Raw genomic sequence first — 22,341 nt, forward strand, 5'->3', positions numbered from 1 at the left:
ATTTTAGACTAGATGCTTAACTTGGTGATGATAGAAAGGAGCAGAAATGAATCCAGGGCTTGTAGTCTCTCTGTGCCTCTTTTCACAGGCTGTAGAAGTCATTAACGATTATCTGGTGTTTCACAGGATGTTGTGGTTGTTAAAGATGAAAGTGCCCAGAGATCTTATAAATAACTAAATTATGCAAAAGGTGTGCCTGTGTAGGCATAGGTGACCTAAATGAAGTGACAGTGGCTTCTTTTGAATGGGAAATTAAAAAAGAGAACTTTTATCCTCTTCCTAAATAGCTAGCTTTATGAAATTTTTAAAGCCAAAAGCATAAGCACCTTTTGTGGCAATCTTGGCTCCATTTGCTGCTCTTCTACACTTGAAGTCTTTCATAGCTGTATGTATTTCTGTACATATGCTGTCTGTTCACAAACCCTCTGCCTTCATTTCAGGTGTTGGGAGTGAATGAATTCCTTCTTTTTTTTCTTTTTTTTTTCCCTTCTGTTCTTCCCCTTCTCTGATGTGAGTGCTGGTTTTGGGGACTGAGAGGATCAGTTTGAACAGCAGAGTCTCTTGATTCTCTGATGGATGATTTAGTTGCAGACAGACTCCAGATACCACTTTCTTTGATTTCTCTTTTTCTTTCTGTTCTTGTGTACATGTTGAGCACATGGAAGGCTCTGAGGAGCTCTGTGCATGTTGTTGGGTTGCTTTGCCCGAGACTTCTGTCTGTTGTTTGGGCCTTTGGCTCATCTTCCAAGCAGAAAAAGGTTAGCAATTGCTTTTATGGTTGGATGAGCCATTGTATATCAATAGAATGCGCTGCTAGGCAGAAGTGCCACATTCTTCCAACCCTTTTGGGATTGTAATAACCCTTCTCCAAGAGGATCTCACACCCTGGTCTTCTGGGGTTTGTGAGAAAGACACTGTTGTCTGTCTTTCTTGTGGGAACACGGTCAAGTTCATTGTGCCTAGATGTCAGGGAGCTGGCCACATGAGTAGAGTGCCCTATGGGACACTGAGCACTTGGTGCATTCTGCACAGTGGTGGGAGTCATGAGGCTCTCAGGCTTTGTGCTTGGTCTCACTCAGTCCAGCGGTGGTTTAGCTCAGTGCCCACCCCTGGAAGGAGTTTGAAGACATTACAGTATTGCCTCATGGGTTTTGGCTACGTGTTTCATGCCACCTGGAAAGGCCTCTAGGAGTTTGCAGTGCTTGGTGCCTCACATGCCAGGGTAAGACCTGTTTAGTCATAATGAGTTGGTTTTTCCTTCAAGGTCAGATTCATGTTGGTTTAGCAGAAGCTGACCTGCTAGAGCCAGATGCTGTATTCATTAACACTTCTGAGGCACTGTTTGAAAACAAATTCACCAGTCTGGAGAAAAACAGTTTGTTTCTTTTAATGAGATACAGTGTGTAAATGATGAATGAGTTTTTGCGTGCATTAGCCAGTTTCGTCACAAAAATTATTTTGTTAAAAATTTCCCGGTTGACTTTAGAAGCCACCAAAGATGCAGGCTTGTGTATTTGCACAGCTCTGAACCCAGCCAGGCATGATTAATGGATAATAAGAACTGCTGAAAACATTTTCCTACTCCTTTGTGCCTGCACTTAGTGAGGAAACCAGGGAATGGAGTAAAGACTTAAATGCTTTTCCCTAGGAACCTGCTACGCTGGCTTTCACTTGTGATACCAATACATCACTTCCCAGCAGACAGTTTGCACGTTGTGCTGCCCTTGATCCCCTTAGCAGCACTGCCTTCCTCACCGTTGAACAGGAGATGCAGCACTCCTCGTGTGTGCTCCTGGTGGGATTCCCCAGCATGTGCTGTGTGATGGGAAGAGCCTTTTCCCTTGTAGGTGCATGATGTGCTGGTGTTGCAAGAGCTGCCTTTAGGGAGGCTGGCAGATGTTGTGGCACTGGCACAGCTGGGGTTGTTTTGAAGCTGTTGCAGTGCATGTGAGATCTTTGTGGGTGTCTGACTGTTAGTTCTTCTTGCACTTCATCATCCTCTAGAGAGCTGCCCCTTACAAAACAAAACCCTGTGGCACGCCGGGTGAGTTGGCAGTCTGGTGTGAGTTGTAGAAAGCCAAATGTTTTTTAATTCATTCCCCTTGCATCTCACTCAAACCCACACACAAATGTACATTAAGGGACGCTTTGAGCTCCTTTTGTCATTAATGTTGTAGATTATGACTTGTCTGATCTCAGACAGTGTACCTCTGCCTCCACTGTGTTTACCCCTTTCACTCCATTTTGTTACAGCAGTGCTGAGTCTTTATCTGGGGCACGGGGCTGGTGAATATGGACTCTGATTCCTGAGATATGCTCCCATTTCTCTGACTGAATGCTCACGGATCTCACATTTTGGCATCTGTCCACAGATTGAAACCCTGTCTGGCCTGCTGTGACCCTGTAATTGCATAAATCAGCCCTAGCATTTGGCTTCTGATTGTCATTTTTTGTGTTACTGTGTATTGTATTCCTAATACAGTGATGTGTAAGGAAACAAGAGTTTCTGAAAGAGGATTTAGGTCAACCTGAAAAAAACTTCTGTTAAATAACATTGATTTTGGTTTATATAACTGGGACTCTTTTTGAACGCCTTCTTTAAATATTTAGTGACACTTTTTCTTCTTTAGCTCAAGGGTCAGTGTCTTGTATTGGCTGATGATGTGGGTTCCCTTGCCAGCATACAGAGGTTGCCAATTGTTTCTTTTCATCTTACCAGGGTTGGCTTTCCACTGTGTCTGTGAGCAGGGCTTGACTATCCTATCCAGATAATGGTCAAGCTCCCTGCAGCTAGACACTGCTCACTGACTTTCTCTAACAAGCTTTGCTGGCTGGGATACTCTTAAGCCCTCCTTGCATTACTCAGGATGGGTTAGGGAAAGGCCATATATATGGGCACAGTTTTTGGTTTCCTGCTTATATATCTTCTCTGCTCACTACCTTGTGTATTGCTCAGCTTCTCTGCAGTCTGAATCTAAACCCCTTCCTGGTCAGAACAGCTGCATTTCCTAGAAAAGAGTGTCTTAGGGAAAAAAACACAGAGAATTGAACCTCTGAAGCTTTCTCCTGCTGAAACTAGTTGTCAGGTTGTTCACAAGCTGTTATGAAATGGGAGCTTTATCCCCCCTCCTGTGCTATTCTTTTAGTTTCATTAGTCTCTGATTCATGTTTTCAATGGCTAAACCTTAGGGATTTGAATGAAACTTTACTAAAAAGTCTGCCATATAACTCAATTACAGACACAGAAATATTTTCTCCCAAATATTCTCAACAGGATTGGCAAAAAATCCAAAACAACAAAAATCAACAAAACACCCCAAAACAAGCCTCCCCTCCGCCAAAAAAAAAAAAACAAAAAAACCAACTCCAAAATCTTACATGAGATACTTTAAATTTATTTAATTGTAAGTTGAAATAATTTCCAGGATGCTTTCAAGATGTTATCCTGTCTCTAGTGTCAGTCACAGAAGTGGAATACAGCTTTTGCAATGTAGACACCAGCCTCACTGGTTTCAAGGGTCCAACATGAAAAATGGCCCAGTGCAGTGATTTATTGTGACATTTGGGTTTCATGTAGTTAAAACCTGCATGATATCAGTGATAATTTAATGGTGTGCCAAGAGCTTGTATGCATTGACAGGATCTGGCTTCCAAGACAAAACACTATTTGAAGCACCTTCTCAAGGTGGGCCAGGCACACCTGGGTGTTCCTCAGGAGTCTCCCTCATCTGTCCCCTCTGGGCCTCTCAGACATTCAGGTGGCAAAGAGTCAAGCTGCCCTTTCTCAGTGCTCTGCTCACTAATGCAGAGCAAAAGCTTTGTTCCATTTCCACATTTGTATGTGCTGAAGTGGTGAGTGAAAGCTTTAGCCCACCTCGACTGGCTGCACAGAAGCTGTGCACAGCCAAAATTCACATTTGTATGCATCGGATTTCTCCTCACTGTCACTTCTTTTGATCCCACTGCGAAGTGACAGTAGAGAAGGGCAAATGGGGACAAGCAGTTCTTGCTGAGGGAACTGAAGAGGAGAAGCTGTGAGTGATTTTGTGTGGAAAATTATATTAAGCCCTAGTGAGGCAAGTGGAGCAGGGTCTTGTCCAAGGTGGAGAAAGGCAAGCCCTCCTGCTCCCCTGCCTCTCTGACAGCTGGGAATCATGTTTTTTCCCCAGGACATTTTGAGTGTTTTATGCAGGGGTGATCTTCCTTGTGAGCCTCAGTGGAAATGTCAGATGAGTTGCATTGGGAAATGAATAGCCACAGAGGAGAGGGGCTGCCCAGCTCCCTTTGCTAAAACTGCCTGATCCTGTTGAAATATTTTATAGGGAGACAAAGCCCAGCACGACAGACAGGACTTAATTGCATAATTCCTTTGGGGAAAACAAGAAGTGCTTCCAGTGCAGGTCCACTCCCCTGAAGGGACTGCAGATTAATGGCTGGGACACTTTAGCTGAACTCAGCCAGTGGGAAGTCGTCTCCGGTCATTCAGGGAGGCAGTCAGAGTCATTTCAGTTTTAATTTGATATGGCAATTCTTCTTCCTTTCCTAGACAGCATCAGGGGCTCCTGCACTTGCAGCCTGCCCATGTTGGTGTTTTGTGGTTGACACAGATATCTGGCACTCAGACCCCAGTGTTGTCAGTGTGTGTGGACACATTCCTGCAGCAAAGCCACGCCAGGCTGCCTGTGCCTGCCTTACTGATGTGATCACCCATCTGTAGTCCAGGTGTACTCCATGCTTCTCCTGCTGCTGTATGGTGAGGTCTTTTCCAGCCTGTTACAGCAGCTGGAGGCGAGTTTGTGTCCTGCATAGGCCCTTCACAAAAGAGTTGGAGGTTGGTTTGCTCCCTTTGCTGTTTTGGCTCAGGAGACGGTGGAGTTCAGACTCTAACCAGTGTCACCAGCTGTTGTGTCACCACTGCATGCTTCCATAGCTGAGTGAGCAGGATTTTCTTGGCAGAGGGGGAGAGGTCTGAGATGAAAACTGCTTGCAGTATGCAATGGAAGTACCTGTAGCTGCCCCCATGGAAAATCAAAGGCATGTTCTGCACTCTGGAGTTTTGACATCCTCCTAGGAGTAGTGGGGTGTGCTAGATTTTAGCTGGAAGGAATAAACCAGTCTGTCTAGCAAACAGAAAAGAAAGCTGAAAGATACTGTGTTTTCATACAGTTAGAGGGGAGAATTGGACAGCAGAGCTCTGTGCTCTTTGTTTCTGCAGCCAGTCTCTGTCCTCTATATGGGATCTCCTCCAAAAATCCTGTGCTTGGCAGGACAACACAAACAAGTGAATTTAAAAAAATCACATAACTTTAGAATTTTGCCAAGCTAAGGTAGCTGCAATTTGGCTGCTTACATATCTGCATGGGAGTAGTCATTAATCACACTGTGCATGAGGTTCATTTGTTTCCTCCTAGGAAGGGCTGTTTTCACACTAATAATTGCTTCCATACGAGAGCTGGAGGTGTGTTGCTCTGCTCTTGTCACTCCAAAAGGATGTGCTGGAAATCAAGCCTGTGGTGGATACTTGCTGTGAATTACAGGTCTTGCTTGCATCCTTTTAGCTTTCTTCAGTGATTAGTAAAAATATCCAAGGCTTGTTGGGAGCAAAAAAACCAAACTAAAACCTGTTTAAGTTACGGGTGTTACTAAACGTACACTTTTCTCTAGTCAAACCTTTCTTCACTTTCTGTATCTTGTGTAGTATCGTCACGGTTTTTCCTAGCTTTGTAAATAATGCCAGAAATCAGAAAACCAACTTCTTTCTTGCCTTCTTCCCTTCTCTGAAATTAATATTTCATTGCCTATCCTCAGATTTTCTGGGCAACTGACTCAACTGAGGACCAGATGTGGATGAATAAAGGCATGTTGCAGCCCGATACTTTGTCTGGATGTGTTCACTGCTTGTGGTGCCTTGAAGGGTTATTTTCATGGCACTGAAAACTCTTCAGTAACACAGTGAACACGCACACTGGCAATGTTGGCTTTATGGAAATTAAGGGATGCGGTAGAGTCTTTTCTGGCATGGAAGCAGAAGAGCGAGAGATGAGCTGTGATATGGCATCGCTTCCCCTCAGCACAATATTGTGAACAGGTGACCAGATTTCTGTGTTTTGTCAATTCTCTCTGTGGAAAGGACAGTTTTAGATGAGCCAAAGCAAAGATGACAACAACAGAAGCTGTGAACCATACAGTTGGAGAACAAAATACTCACTGTAGTCTTAGGAGGGCCAGTTTTGTTGCAAACAAATAACACACATTTTTTCCAAAGGATAACCCAACTGGATGTGACTCAGAAGGGAGCCATCCAGATTTCTGTGATTTCAGTTCCTTTCTGGTGTCACTGAGCCAACTGAAACCTGCCGTATTGTGAAAACCCTGGCATCAGCACAGGCATGTGCTTTGTTAACCTTTGAATACTGTAGCATTAGAAGTAGGTTTTTTTAAAGGGAAGCCACACCTATAGCATAACCGTATTGTTAAGGCTTGTCTAAGGTAAAGCAGTTTGTATTGCTGTGATGACATCCTACAGAATTGGAAAACTCCTCTGTCAAATGTGCTGCTTTAGTGCAAAACAGAGCTTGCAAGCAGAGAGGCTGTTCCAGCGTGTTGCCACATTTTATGTCCTGTCAGGCCTCAAGGACAAACACAAGCTGCACAGTTTAGGGAAAGCATTTTTGAAGCTAAACACATTTGCAGTGAACAAAAACCTCACTTATGGAATCTAAATATGCAGGCAGCTTACAAAATTCATGCAGATTTTTGCAGCATGTACAAGAAATCTTTAAAGACCAAGCAATCTGTTGTCTCCTGGTACTCTGGAGTTTCTGGAGATGTGAGGAGCTTGCTACAGCCTCTGCTGTAGCCGCCCCTCCACCAACCCTGGCAGCGGGACACTCTCAGATCCAGTAAGTCATGTCTCTTCCAAGGTAGCAGTGCTGTTGCCAAGGTACATCAGCTGTACTTCCCTGTGGCAAAGACTCATCCAGCTACAGATAGACCACAAGGTCTGTCTGACCATGCCCATACATTCCTAATTCATCCTTAAGAAAATAGGAGACCTGTGTGCAGATACTTCCTCAAAGAAAGGGAAGGAAGGGGTACCTGCATTCTATGTGCATCTTGTGCTTATGTGCCCATGGAAGGTAAGGGTGTGTTCAGTAAAACAGCTGAGGTGTCCATGCCATGGGAAACTAACTTTGACTTATTTGGGCACTTCTCTTGCCTTCTGCCTCAGGGGCAAATCCATCTGTTGTAATGTCCTTGACAGAAACACATAGGAGTGTGGGACAATGCAGCGTTTGGTAGGACAAGCTTACTGCTGCAATGGAAACACCTCTTCAGCACATGCTGCTACTTGTAAAAAGTTTGCTTATAGGCTGATTAAACCTGGGAAGCTAAAATACTGTGATGAGGACAGCCTCTGGTGCAGGGAATGGTGATGTGAGCATCCAGCATGTGCCTGGAGTTTGAGGCTGACTGCTGGGCTCTGCTTTTGCCTCAGGCATCGTGCTGGAAGGGCCCTGAGGGGAGTCAGTGGTCTTGTCAAGAATGGTTCTGATGACAGTGATACTTAATGGCTGGCATCTGGAGGCAAGGTGAGCCTCTCACCCAGGCCACCACATTTTTGTCTGGCCTCTAACAAGATGCAGTTGGCCATTACTGAGATGAATATAAGTTTGGAGGAGGAAGATGTTACTGCAGCAGTTCCCCTGAGCCACTGAGTGCCCTGTGGGGCTGCAGTCGGACCAGGCTTACCTCCTGAGAAATCACAAATAGTTGTTTTGGCATCCCCCTCTTGCTGCACTGAGTCACAGGGGTAAGCCTCTGCAGGCAGTGAGTTGCCTATGGAGAAATTATCCTTTCCCAGATTTGGCACTCTGTTCATTCCTAGTTAGGTGAGGTAAATATTAACCCTTAGCTTAGCTCTCTGCAGGGCTTGTATGACTGAGTGGCATCTTTCCATGTGGGCCTGTTGCTGCTGATGGGTATAACCACAGCCAGGTGGTGTTCCAGACATGATTTTAGGGAGTGCTTTTATCTCAGCACCCTCCTCATTTTTCTCCACCTGTTGGAAAATGCCCAGGGATGAATCTAGCCTAAAGCTAGTATTTCCCCCTGCCTTTGAGGCACCCATTGGCAAGTGTGTGAAAAGAGCCTGGTGGTTTTGCTACACAAAAAATCTGCCCTCAGGCTGTCCAACAAACACTCTTACAGCTAAGGTTTGGTCGTTTCACTTTCAACAAGAGTGGAGATACTCCCAACAGTCTATGAAGCGCAGATATGGTGCTTTTTTAAAGAAAAGAGTAAATCATGGCAAATTTGGATGGAAAAGCTAAAAGGATTTTAGCTGTAATTTCTGCAGATGCAGAAAGATTACTAGTGAGGAAGAGGTTAGATAAGATTACTGCTTTTGCCACTTTGGCACTATCTGTACCAGGAGAAATCATCAAACTTCTTGAATTCTCTTTCCTCTATCTTTGCACTGTGAGGGTGATAACAGCTTGGCTTTGTTGAGTGCTTTGAGATCTGTGAGTGAACCTGAAGTGGCTGGTGGCAATTTTCAGTAATACTGTGATTACCTGTTAGTTACCTTTGTTCCTACAAAGGGATAATCTGACTCCCAGTGTTTTCTGTGGTGGCTGCAGGTACAAACACATAGTTTAGTTGGAAGTAGGTTATGACACTGAAGGGTCTAAAAGCTCATCTCCCAAGTGACCTAGGGAGCAGGTTTTTTTGGCATGTGGGGATTCCAAGTTCAAGTTTAAATAGACTGGAGTCATAAAAGAAAAGGAAAATAAGAAGGTGGTTTTAATAAATTTCCCCCATTCCTGAGCAGCAAGAAGCAAATGGATTTGGAATCAACCCCTTGGCACACCAGACACGTGGTACCCTTCTGTGGTTGTCCAGGAAGATCCTCTCCGGTGGCCCATGAGTGTGTGATCCTTGGCTGGAGGCCAGAGCAAAGCTCGTGTCCAAATCCATCCACACACACTCATGTTCATGTTTCTGACTGGAAACTTCATCCAGACTGAAGCACATGACAAATAATGCACAGCTTCTGCCTGGAAATTAGCCCTGGTGTAAAATGCTGGACATGATGTTTCATATGCAGAGCTGTAGTAGTGTGGCTTCCCACATGGGCGGTCATACTGGAATAAAGCTGACCTATTGACATGAACCAAAAAAATGATAACGTACTTTTAATGAGGAAAACCATGTCTGTACTTGGGGGTGGGAATATTTCTTAATGAATCATTATGAAATAATAATGAACTCTGTGTAGATTGGGGCATAAAAACCCAGAGAATTCCAGGCTAACTTAGTCTGTACTTACTGAAGTGTCTTTTGGACTATTAAAACCCTGGGCTATATTAAATGATTTCAAATAGACAAGCTTGTTACCGTGAAGCCACTTGAGATATTGTACAATGTGACTGCAGATATATGCAAATTGGCATAATTTCCATTTGACATATGCACTGTAATTATTGAAAGCTTTTTCCAAAATTTATTTTTCATGTCTGCTGTAGTTAATTCACTATCTTCTTTTAACACTGGCAATTATAATTATTTGCTAAGAGCAAATCCTTGCTAACAAAAATCTAGTTTTCTTTAGCCTGCAGCTTTTCCTTTGAATTCATGATGAGGTACTGTTAATCAGAGGAGCCAGTGCTGGCCTCTGAGTATCCAGCAGGGCAGGGAAACACTGCAGTCAGAAAAAGAAATGCAGTTAATTAGCCTAAGCTTCTTTCTAGCATCCCAACCCAGCGCGTCCTGGGTTGCAGTGTTTGAGTGAAGAGGTGCTCTGTGAGATCAGTTAGCATCTCAATAGAACTTAAATTGAAAACTGTCTGTGCCCACTGTGAGATTTCTCCTCTCATGTTCTTGTTCATTCTTCTCTTGTAGGGGCTGCAGGTAGAAAATAGTATATATTGGGGGAAAACAGTGTTATCAAGTTGAAAAAAAAGCTTTCTAGGGTTGTTTTGCATAGGAATCTGAGCCAAATCTGTGACTGAAAAATGGAGCAGTTGAAGAGCTTTGGGATTCTAGCTGCATGCTGTTCTTCAGAAATAAAGCAATTCTTATTCCCTTGAAAATGCCTCCTCCTTTGTGCCCTCCTTTTCCTTGGAGATCAGTGTGTTATGCAGCTTCTGAAAGGAAACACAAGTGCAAGTGCTGTCTAAGAATTGCTGACCTACTTTACAGGTGTTTTGTTCTTCATTGAATCAGATATGTACCCACAACAGTGTAGGTGGATAAAAATTACATTTCTTTCACCCAATATGGCACAGGTCAAATGCAGGAAAGCTCTCTACCCTTGATGTTTCTACCCCTGGAATATTACTTCAGGTTCTCCTGGGGCTTCAGAGCGATGAGGTCCAAACATAGGTTTGCAGTGAGCTCAGAACAGCATACTGCCCTTCTGCCACAGCAATAGATGGGCACAGTGAGAGGAACTACCCATGCTGATCTGTCTTTCCAGCCCAGGTATCCAGGATGCAGATGGTAAAACCAAGCCTGCTGTGAATAGGGGCTGGCTTTCCATTGTACATTTGTGGAACACCTGGTGCAAGAGGATCCTGGGATTACAATGTAAATGCAGCAAAATCAGGCATTGAGGCTGATGAAGAGCACAGCAAATTGGGCTGCCATAATTAACATATATACAGCTAAATTAACATAATGGAGAAATGTTTCAGTGTTGATCTGTTTTTTCTAGCAGTTTTTCAGTGGTAGAGAAAGGTGTTCTCAGTGTCCTTCAGAGCAAGTGGGAAAGCATAATAAAATATGACTTCAGCTGCTACTGTGCCTTAGCTCTGTCTTGTCTGGTGCACACTTGGCCAGTGTGAGTGTGAGTGGCATTTTCCAAAAACCCTTTTGGGAAGATTAGTTTGCAGATTGACTGCAGACAGGACAATCTGGCATCCAGGCAGATTGCACCCCATGAGTTACTGCTCTCTGAGTCAGCTGGTTGGGCTGCTGCTGAGTCCTTGGCTCTTGTGTAAGCTGTGCAGCCTGGGGAGTAATTAATCAGACCTCCATCGTTCTTATGGACCCAGGGTTGGAGCCAGGGAAGCATGATGTCAGCGTCTCACATAGTCAGAATTGCTGATTCATTTGATTCATTCTTGCTGCTGCTTTTCAGAATGGGTTTGTGGCTCCTCTTTAGCGGCACTTAGCGCTCACTGACAGGAATATAAAATACTACCCAAGAAAGTACTCCAGTTCTAAGATGACTGCCTTGAGGGGAGCATTTAATAATTTATTTAGAAGTTGCTCTAAGAACCTGAGAATCATAAAATACTGTTGGATGAGAAGTTAACAAAAATTCAGTTAGTTTAAACCCCCATTTGCTTGTCATATATTCACTGTTCTGTTGACCACCTTGCTCAAAGAGCCAGACCAATGGCCAGTGTGACTCTTATAATTCATGGGATTACAGCTGAAGTAAATTTGGCTTCAGATTTGCTAAGGCCTGATGCCAACTCCCTGGAAAATTCTGTTACCAGAATTCTCACTAACTTCAAAATGGGAGTGGGGATGGACTGAAGGAACCCAGCTTGGTTATTGGTAAGTAGAACTGCACTATTCAACACTGATTTGGAGATGTGGGGGACCTCTATAAGAATGTATTTTGGCTTAAAAGGATCGCAGCAAAGGAATTTGATTTTGATCAGGATTTTGATTTAGCTGGGTTGGTTTTTCTTACGTGGGCCAAGCTAACTTATTTTCTTAGCTTTTGTGTTCTGTGGCCTTGATCCTTGATGTTGTTGGCAAGACATAAAAACCATCTCTGGTCTGAGCAGAAGACTAACTTAGACTGTGAAGAGGAAATGAGAAGCCATGAAGAACTCATGTCATGGGCTCACCCATAAACAGGCTTAGGCAAGCTCTGATGAGCTAGGCAGGTGGAAGAACATTCTCCTGCAGATTCACTGTTGTGTATACGGTTTTGTAGTCTCCCAGGTCCTGGTGAAAGGGCACACCAGAAATGAACAGACGGGAAAGGCAGCCTTGAGCCCTCTGGGTGAGGTTGGGAGGTTTGACCAACTGCCCCATTTCATTGTGGCACCTTTTGTGGCACAACTTTTCCTCTCTGTTGAAGCCTTTCTTGAGGGCAGAGCAGTCCTGCCAGCCTCTCCAGCTCTGCTGCTGATGCCCCTCAGTGAGCAGAGGGGGCACCTGCTGACACAATGAGTAGGAGACCGCTGACAGAACATTCTCTCCAAGATGCACTGTGCAACCTGGTGTTTGTCCATCCCTGCCTTACATGCTGGAAAATCCAGTTCCACTGCCAGGTACAGCCTAATGGGCTCTAGTAGGGTTTGCCTAGTGCTTATAAATTGATGTTTCCAGCTTTTGTAGCTATTCATGTGAAAGAGAAAATGTGACCTACAGTGTGTGTATGTATGTCCAGGTGCACACAGGGACACACAGGGTGTTCATACACTCACTGCTGAATGAAAGGAATGGCACTGCTCACCTCCACCTGACTTGTGCTTGTGTGTGTGTGGAAGGGACTCTCCTGCTCCTTGGCATGTGCTTGTGTCTATGTGCTTCTATACTAAAGTCAAAATTTTGTTTGTGGGTACGGTGTTCAAATGAGTCCAGTTACGTTAGTGAGTGGGTGCTTTGGTATCTGTAGTCAGTACAGTATTTGGGAACATGAATAATGATCTTAGAATTTATTTTAACCACTCATATCAGAAAATTAGGTCAAGTGCATGCTCCATTCATCTAACACTGCAGGGGTGGCACACAGTTTCTTCAGCACAGCAATCCTTCAGACTACACTGGGCAGGAAAAGAAGTAGAAATACCATAGCTGAAAATATTGCAGAGAAATAAGATTAGGAAAAACATTTGCAGTGGGGTCTGGGCTAAGTAGGGGGTGAGGCTGATGCTTCATACAACCATCACATAGAAAGGATCATACTAGAAACTTCAGTGCTTCTCCTTCGAAGAGATTGCATGGCTGGATGTTTACTGAAGAAAATCCTGAAGTATAAAGTGCAGGGGGAGTACTGGTGCTGCTCTGCATAGTGATGCCATGGGAGATGCAGATAAGGATCTGACACTGCTACTTGTAGGGCCAACGGGGTTTTTTGGTCACTGTCCCTGTCATTTGGCTGTTAAGATGTAATTTTTCAATGTGTATAAAGCTTCATGAATCCTGTACAAATGAGTGCATTTATTACTCACCAGCACTAGCCTGATGTTTGTCTTTTGTCACTTCTTTTTTTTAGTAGCAGATTATGACTTGCTAGTTTTAATGGGGTAGAAAGGGTAGGCAAGAGAAATATAAAGAAAATTACCTCTAATTAGCAGTCATAAATTTCTTTGTTTCAGTAAGCATAAACAATTCTCTGATGGAAAAGCAAGCTGAAAGAAAATTGAACTGCCTGATTTCCTAATCCTCCCAAAGCCTTTACAACAGCTGGGCATTTAGTTGTTGTCAGCCAACACAAAAAGAAACACTTAAATACAGATAACAATGCCTCAGGAGAATAGAGATTGATCATAGACTGTGATTGCTCTGTGACTTCTTTCCTGAGGAAAAGAAAGGTATTATAATATACTGGACTGATGGCATACATTTTCTTCTAGAAGTTGAATAAAGGAAATGAGAATAGTTGGAAGAAATAAATGATCAAACACAGAGATTTTCACCGAGTTTCTAATTTAGTCCTGAAACAAGTAAAATTTCCTTGAAATCAATGACTGTTTGCTTGAATAAGGTCTAAGTAGAAGGTCTAAGTAGAATAACCCCTAAGTAGTAGGGGTTTTTTTCTAAGCCTATCTGAATACTTAGTGCAGGTCTTTTGATTTTATTTTTTTTCTTTTCTGGAGAAGTACTCCACAGGGATGTGATCATGCTGTTTTGATGGGGATTTGAAGATAAAAAAATCAAACACAAATTTGGGAAGGCCAGCATGGTTTGTCCCATATACTTTTTCCCAAGCATGTATGAGAGCGTGGAAAGCATCCAAGTAGGGCTCAGGGAATGTAAGTCTGAGCATGTTTCAGATGCCAGAACAGATAATCTCAAGCTGAGACCCCTGAAGCATTTCTCTGTGGTGTGTACAAGTAGCTGGTTTGTCAGGGTGTATTTGCACCTTGTCTAGATTTCCCAGCAGTTAAAGGTTTTTAAATAGTTAAAAAATTACTAAGTTCTTCATTTATTTCAGTCTCCAGCGCTGTTATTTGCATATTATAGAAGAGATGAGAATGACATGCCATGTGGGCCATAAACAAGGAATCAAGCTCTAGCCTCAGCTAGGAAAGGGTCAGAGAATTTTGATTTGCCTTGCAAAGTATGATGGCATACACAGGAATGTAAGCCTTGCTTGCTTTGCTTGCTCTTAAGCACATTGCCTATGGATTGAGCGATGCAGAAACTTTACAGTGCCAAATCAAAGGCTCCAACTCACCAAACTAACAGAATAAACACTCAGAAATTTATAAGGACTTACTAGGAAAGTTACCTTTAAGTGAGCACATATGGTCTTTGCAGAAGAAGTTCTATATCGTGGGATCTTAGCATATCTCAAGTTGAAAGGGACCCATAAGGAGCATTGAGTCCAAATCCCTGCTCCTTGCAGGACTGCCTGAAACTTTTCTATTAAGCAAATGTGAGTCCAGTGTCAAGCATGGAAGGAATATTTCAAATGCCATGAACACTGCTACAGCAACATTTATATCTACTGTAATATATGCACAGACATGACCCCAATCCATAACCCTAATAACTACCTCTGTGCAAATAAAATTAATGTAAGATTAGTACATAATGAAAATTGATATCATCATTACTGTCTTCTCTCGTTCTGATGAACCATCTTGGTTTTGCTTAGGTGGCACTTCCTTATCTGCAGGCATCATTATAATCTTTTTGGAGACAGCAGGTGTATTTTTCTAGCCTAGGCACCACGTCAGAAGCTACCTACAAAGAACCCAGCGTAGTTTTTTTTTGTTTGTTTCTGTTTGTTAGTTTGTTTTGGTTTTGTTTTTTTTTTTTCTTTTTTCAAGACAAAGCAGTTCCTTGTCTTTCTGTTTGTTTGAAGGGGTTTACAGACCGCTAACCCCACTGCAATCACTGCTGTGAGCACCCAGCTCATGGTAACCCCATGGTAACCTGTTGAGCTTGAGTGCAGTTCTGGCACTGCACGTGTGAGATGTGTGTGTCTCATTAGCTGAGTGACAGCTAAACTGTTGCTGGAGATGATGCTCCTATGTTGCCAGCAACAAGGTGCCTTTGCAGGTTTTTGTCTCATTGTGCATGCAGAAATTGATTGAAGTTTGGTTTAGCCTATGATTACAGGGCAGCCAAGGCAGAGACACTCACAAACAGCTTTTTTCCCTAGTGTATTTGAATGTTTAAGTTTTGTTCTCAAAGGAGTTGTGTGAAAAATAAGTTACATCAGTGAGGATAAACCAGCCTAAAAACGGGAATCATGGTTTGATGGATCAGAGCCGTAAGTGAACTAAGGCCCTGGCTTTAGGGGTGTACAGTTCAGGTGTGTGTGTTTTTAGTGTAGAGATGTTTTGTTTTTCAGCTAATATTTGTGAAGTGCAGTTCATCCCAGCTGACGGTAAAGTTTAACAGTGCATGTGTTCTTTCATACTTTCATATGTACTCTTCATAGCATTTTGATGCAGAGGAAGAGGTGTAGGGTTTGTAAAATCTCTGTAAGCCATTAGTTTGCTGTGGCCAGATGAGCTGTTGCTCATCAGCCGGGCAGTGTATTACTGCCTGTGTGCATTCGCTGTCTGTTTCAGTTGCGAAGGAAAACACGTTCCTTCAGTCACTGTTATTTTCCTTCACACTTAAGCAGACTAGGAATACACACATGGCCTGTTAATATGAATCAGATAGTGAGCTGTGACTCACTATGCTGTAGTAACTAGATTTTTTGCAACAGCTATGCATATCTATGATTAACAAAGATTGTCTTGGCCAATGTTAGAGCTGTGACTGAAGCCAATCTTGTTAGGCATTCATCATCCAGATTTATTTCCTTGTCAAAAGTTTTCTTAAATAAGGTTTCTTTGAAGAAACATTGTCATGCCATCAATTTTCTCTGGCAGATGTACTGATTGAAATAAATGTATTTTTCATGCCAGTCAAGAACTGAATGACAGATTATACACCGAATATAATAAATATAACTGTTGTTTTTATTGTTACTATGATCATTACTGAATCACAAGATCAATGGTAGCAGCATCTCATAAGAGCAGAGACACATCTACTTATTTATAGAAATCCTTCTCTCAAGTGAAAAGGTTTTCAATCACCTGAGTGATTGTTTTTTTTTGAGATGGCGCAGACATCATTCCTCATTTCCCAGAATGGAGTAGCCTTCTATGAGGTTCTCCACTCTTCCTGCATATCTATTATTTTCTGATGGATTCAAAAGCTTTTAGCCCCTGTGCAGTATGTGATTCATACATCTCCATGTACAATGCATCAGAAAATAGTATCAGCCCCGTAGAATAGCCTGTCTCAGTATTGCATTTCTCTAGGCTAATGTACTGTTGGGCAACAGCTTAATTCATACACATAATATATTTTAACATAGATACTTCTTCTCAATTGTCCCTCCCTCCTGTTCAGTTTCTAGGTAGAGAAAGGTGTTATTTTTCTCTGAAATCTTATTTCTTTCTCCTCCATTGTTTCTTTCTTTTGCAGAAAACATGCTAGCAGGGCTTACAAAAAATTGGACTGAAGGTGATCCTTTCAGGATGAGCCTCTAAACAGTGGGGATGTTGCTGATACCATTAGGGTTGACTGTGCAGCTCCTGGAGTGGCAGCTGGTGGGTTTTGCACCAGCCCCTTCCAGTGCCTTTCTTTCCACTTTGGGAGTGTTTTTACTTCTAGCTCCCACTCTTTTCCCTTTCTTCATTTACTCAGTCACCTTCCTGCTTTTCTCTGCTGGATTTCTGCTGATGCTTGCTCATCTGGAGTGACTCCAGTGGCTGCCTTGGATTCCCTAGAGGGCCCCAGGAGGGAAGGAGGAGTATGGACTTCACTTGGGTCCTCCTGATGCCCATGTTGCCAGTCCCTTTCCACTGCTCCAACATGCAGATGAGCTTTGTATTAATGAGCACAACATCTCTCCTGTCCTTACAGCAGTTTTGTGTCAAGAGAGCCAAATGAAGGCAGCATTTTTTGTAGAGATTTACATTTAGAAGCTGTGCCTGGGAGTCAGGGTGTTGCCTGCTGCTGACAGACAGGTACCAAGGCACCCTTGTAGTCATCAACTGCAGCTAAGGTAGGGAAGGATGCCTTTGTGGAGCTGTAACAAAGAGAGGGTACTGCTCACCAAATAATATTGCCGTGACTGAAGAGCAGATCAGAGAATTGTGGTTTAGAGAGCCAGAGGTTTATGGCTCGTTGTGCATGTAGCAGGCTAAACTGGCTATATCATTGCTGTATCTCTGAGTCACCCCAGCTATTAAAACTTAAAATGAGTGGCTGTATGGGCTTCTGGCCTTGAATTCTGTATCTGCATACAATTTCCAAAGAGGTGTTCTCAGTGTTATGTGTCTCTCAGACCTGCTAGAAATATCAAATTGTACCAAATGGTTGGATCCAGCTTCATACAAAAGGGACCATGACTGTGTTGTTATCATGAAGACACTTTTGAAACAGAAAAAATAGTGTCACCTTCTTTTAGGTCTGCGTGTCCCCTCTGTAATCAATGGTTTAGCATGGTTACAGCTCAGATCTCTTAAATACTCTTCTGGGTTTTACAGGGAGTGATGAACTTGGAAAGAAAAGAGAACTTCATCCCCAGCCTCTGGTTTTCTTCAGGCTGTTTAAATATTGGAATGAGTTGATAACTGAGAAAGTTTTTTACAGGTCCTGGCAAAATTAAGCCTCCAAATGTTGTATTTTTTGCAAATTCCAAAGAAGAGAAGGGAATGGTTCAAATAACTGAGGATTTCCGAGGTCATTGTTATATAAAATACACAGCTCTCTCTACTGATGCAAAGATTAGTTTAGCTGTAGGGAACCACAGGCTGGCTCCAGGTGCCTTACGTAGTTTCTAAGATGGTTTCTGTGCACAGCCCCAGAGTTGGCAAAGTGTGTACGTATGTGCAGAAGAACAAACTGCTGGTTATCAATTATTTAGATGAGAAGTAGTGCATTTTGATTTAGGCCATTTATTTTGACCATGGTTTTTGAGAAACTCTTGGGGAAGGATCTTCCTCTGATTGTGCAAAGGCAGCAAGAGCAGCTGCAATGGTGAAAATCTGAGAAGAAAAACTTGCCTGTACTTATTTATTGTATGTTTATTAATGACAATGTGAATTGTTATAATTTGGAATATAGTTTTGCATTAGTTTCTTTTTTTTAAAAAAAAGTGAAAAACATACCATAATTTAATAATTTTAAGTCATCCATTTGAAACAACCTGCTAAGTGTACTCTTTCACAACTTCAGTATTTTCTGAAACCCTAAGACTGTCATTTGAATGTTGACAGTTCTTCTTTGCTTTTAGAGATTTATTTTTCTGCTGACAAATTTAGCTTAGTTCACCAAAACCTTATTTTTCATTCCTCTCTCTCTCACTCCCCCATCCTGACAAAGAGTAATAGGTAGCAATTGCTAACTAATGAATCTTTCTGGTGCCAGTGAAAGATTTGATTATATGCCCAGACTCCAAATGGAGCCCTTTTTGATCTTCTGGTGAATAGGAGGAAGAGAAAATATTGTACTGGGGCCTCATGTTTTAAGTGGAACAGATAGAGGACTAGTCTTACTTCAGTTCAGTGATGGACACTTGTTTTTTTTGATTAGGAGTTTCTTTATGTGAAAATGTTTCTCTCCTTATTTGAAACAGAGCAGATGGGAAAAAAAGATGTTGCAGGTTTCAGAATTGATGGGGCCTGTGCTGGATAGTTGTTCTGCCTTCCCTGTGCTGTGGGCCCAGGAGTTCTGCTAATTTTCAGGCTGTGCAGCACAGGGATGATACAGGGACAAAGAAACCTGGGCTGCTGGTAGCCAAGGAGCTTGAATCATCTGTAAAATGAAGAGATGCAAATTCCAGGAACTGCAAAGTCGGTAGTTAAATTTTTACTGTAGGTCCTCACTCTTTCCCTGCGCTCACATGGAAAAAAATGTAAATACTACTACCCTGCTCTGTATCTACTCGCCACTCACTTCTGGGCTTATCTCCAATTCACAAGGACTTCCCTTTTTTAAAATGAAGACTGAGGATTGCAAATAAATTGCATGGCTTCCTGACAGAATTAAATACTGTTAGGTGGGTGACAAGCCATTAGAGCATGGTTATGACTTTCCAACATAAAGTGCTAGAGAAATCTTCACTTGAATGGTAGCTCTAATGGCAGCAGAGAGAATTTTTTTTTTTCTATTTGCTCAGCTGCTTCTAGAGAGTTGGTTAGACATCTCGTTCTTCAGAGAAGATCAGTGTTCTTCAATAACCTTTAAAAAATGCAGACTGGTCCCAAAGTTGTTGAAGTTTGGTTTGGGGGATGCACTTTATGAGCCTTAATAGGAGATGTGTTCCCCACCTTCAGCTTTGGACTTGGGCTGGCCAGGAGTGAGCCTTCCCCAATGCTGTGCCGGGTCAGAGAAATTCATGCCATGTCAGCACCTGGCTGGCACCACTCTCTCTCTAGAGCACAGCCTAGCAGGGAGGCCGGGGTGAAGCCTATGTGGAGCCCTCAAAAAGACTGACATGTATTTAAAATATTTGTCTTCTTCATTTTACCTGAGAAGTCAATAAATCAATGCTCAGAAGTTGCCTGGTTGAGAACTGTAGCACTGTATACCAGATTTCTTGATGCAGGTGGAAGGGATGTGTATTCCTTCAGAGGATGAAATTTATCCAACTGTGTTGCTTATCAGCATGGACAAGTATATTTCACTTTCTTGCTGAAACACGCTGGCTTCACTTCCCTGCTTTTATGTAATTAATAAAGTTTCTGCTGTCTGTTGTGGTGCAATTTTCAAAGACATGTGAAACAGCAAAACATGCTGCTAGAATGACGAACAGTAACAATTCATCCTTTCTTAGAGTCTTGCCCAAAAGTGGAGAGGATTAGACTGCAGTCCCAGACTAGAGGAGAAGGGGTTCAGTTCCCAGAGAAGCCCCCTGCAGCACCTGCAGTCAGAGCACTCCATTCCATGAGACTTTGTGTTGGGAAGGGAGATTTTCCTTGCACACTGCTCTCCTGATGTTGCTATAGAGAATGGGTCAAAGGGAAGGTGCCTTTTCTTCCTTCTCCTTTTGAGAAGGGAGTGAAGGGAAGAGAACAGAAAAATGGTGTTTTGATCCACCTTTTTCTCATTCTGATTGCATAAACACACCAGAGTATTTCTCTAAATTAAATTAAGCAAACCTTTCATGTTCTCTCTCTGCTTCCAGAAAGCTAATGTGGCTGCTTGCAGATTTGCAGCTACGGAGGAGACAAAGATCTGTGGTGCACACAGACTCAAGTGCTGATCAGTGTCATGCTGAAAGAAGTGCACAAGCTATAATAGCATATAAAAGCTTTCTGGGCATCAAGCAAAAATCTGTTTAAATCCCTGACAGGGATGAGAGCACAGCACGTACTATCAGCACACGCACAGAGACAGAAAGTCTCTCAGAACATTTGCATTTTGGATTTGCTGAAATTAGGAGATTTCAACCTTTCTAAAAAGGTTGAAATAGTAGAAGTAATTTTAAGACTTCAACTTCTCCCCATCCCCATATAAATATTTAGGGCTCTTCCTTTTCCTCTGCACATGTGCCTGAGTTACACTGATCCCAACTGCAATTTTTCTTGAATGTATGGAGTGTAAAAACCCATAGGCTTCTCTTTCATATTAATAATAATTTCATACTCAGGTGTTGACAATCACAAGTATTCCTTGTGCCACACGGTTAAGGACTGACCCCCACCATGCATGGCACAGAACAAACAGCAAAAAGATTGTCCCTAGGCTGCAATTCCTCATGAACACGGACCCTTTTCCTAACAAGCACATGTGTAGAGCTGCACATCTTGAGACAGTGCCTGGACAGACCTCAGATGAAATGTGGCAGGTGTCTGTGAGGCAGAATGATGCAAGCTGAACTGGAGCAGAACGTGATGCTTTTGTGGATCAGTGATGAGCAGGTCAGGTAGTATAAAGTGGTTCTTTGGGGGGAAAATTGCTGTTCTAGGAAGGTTTGACTCGAGGGATGTTTTGTTTAAAATTTCCCTTATTTTGATAACTGATTTGCCAGACTAAAATCTCTCTACAAAGAGTCTGTGTAACTCAAGGACTATTACATTAGTGATATGTATCAAGTGGCATAGCTGGAGCTACCAGTTAGGGGAATGTAGGGCAGGTGGATGAATGCTTTCTCCAATATCAAACAGATGCAGCAAAAAATTATTCAGGGGCAGGAAAAGAAGTGCTATTAAGTTGAAAATGTCAACTCAGTCACTAACAGCCATCTGTAAAGATGAGAGAGAAAAATAAGAAGACCAAGGCCAGTGAATAGAAGATTCTTGTCTAATTTAAGAGGAAAATGAGTATGTCTCTACTTACCTGATTAAGGAGAAGGTAAATAGGAGTGAATTGAAGAAAGATCTTTCCCTTCTTGTCCGTTAACTGGATGTGACTGCCGCTTCAGCAATGACAGCCCTCCCTCCCTCCAGTTTCAGCTACTCAAATAGCAGGAAAGACTAGGAATAGGCAGTGTGGATAAGCTGGTTATTGAATATTTGGACTGTGACCCCCTTCTTCTTCCAGTCAGGCTGTTAAATATTCATGTAAGTGGGCTCTGATAGATCCCTGCCATCTGTCTGTATTTATATGACTTCATCCAAACAGGTCCAAAACGTAAAATTTTATATTTGGAACAGCTCTTCAAAGAAAAAGGGTTTTTTTCTGATTTTTCCTGAATGGAACAGGAATGAAAATACAATGTAATTTAGCAAATAAACACATTTATTCATCTGGACTCCATCAGCAAGGACTCAAATTCAGCAGTTTTAAGTGCCAGGCCCAGCTTTAGCCCAGGGCTCTCCAGGTAAAGATCATATTTAGTGTTATGGTTTAGATCCAACGTGTTCCACAGCTCATCTAATATTGATCATTAAGCATACAAAAAGTCTGTATGCAGCTAAGAAGGAAACAGGAGATTGTCACTATATGTGTGTGTGGGTACAGAATGAAAGTATTTGAGGAGGAGAAATCAGTAATAAGCCCATTATTTAGCCTTCAGTATGTTCAGTTGCACACCTTGATGACCAGATAAAAGGGAACTGTCATGCAAGCTTCAGTAAACAGTATGCCATATGGACAATTCCACGAGGGAACAGATTGTCACAGCTA

At 42.5% G+C, this 22,341-nt stretch overlaps 1 protein-coding gene across 2 annotated transcripts in view; it reads left to right on the forward strand.

Moving 5' to 3' along the window:
* GFOD1 (Gfo/Idh/MocA-like oxidoreductase domain containing 1) overlaps positions 1-22,341 on the forward strand; it is an 87,381-nt gene that overhangs the window by 56,866 nt on the left and 8,174 nt on the right. The gene's annotated exons all lie outside the window — the stretch shown is intronic.

The sequence above is a fragment of the Poecile atricapillus genome, chromosome 2, assembly GCF_030490865.1.
Source record: "Poecile atricapillus isolate bPoeAtr1 chromosome 2, bPoeAtr1.hap1, whole genome shotgun sequence".
NCBI classification, from domain to species: Eukaryota; Metazoa; Chordata; class Aves; order Passeriformes; family Paridae; genus Poecile; species Poecile atricapillus.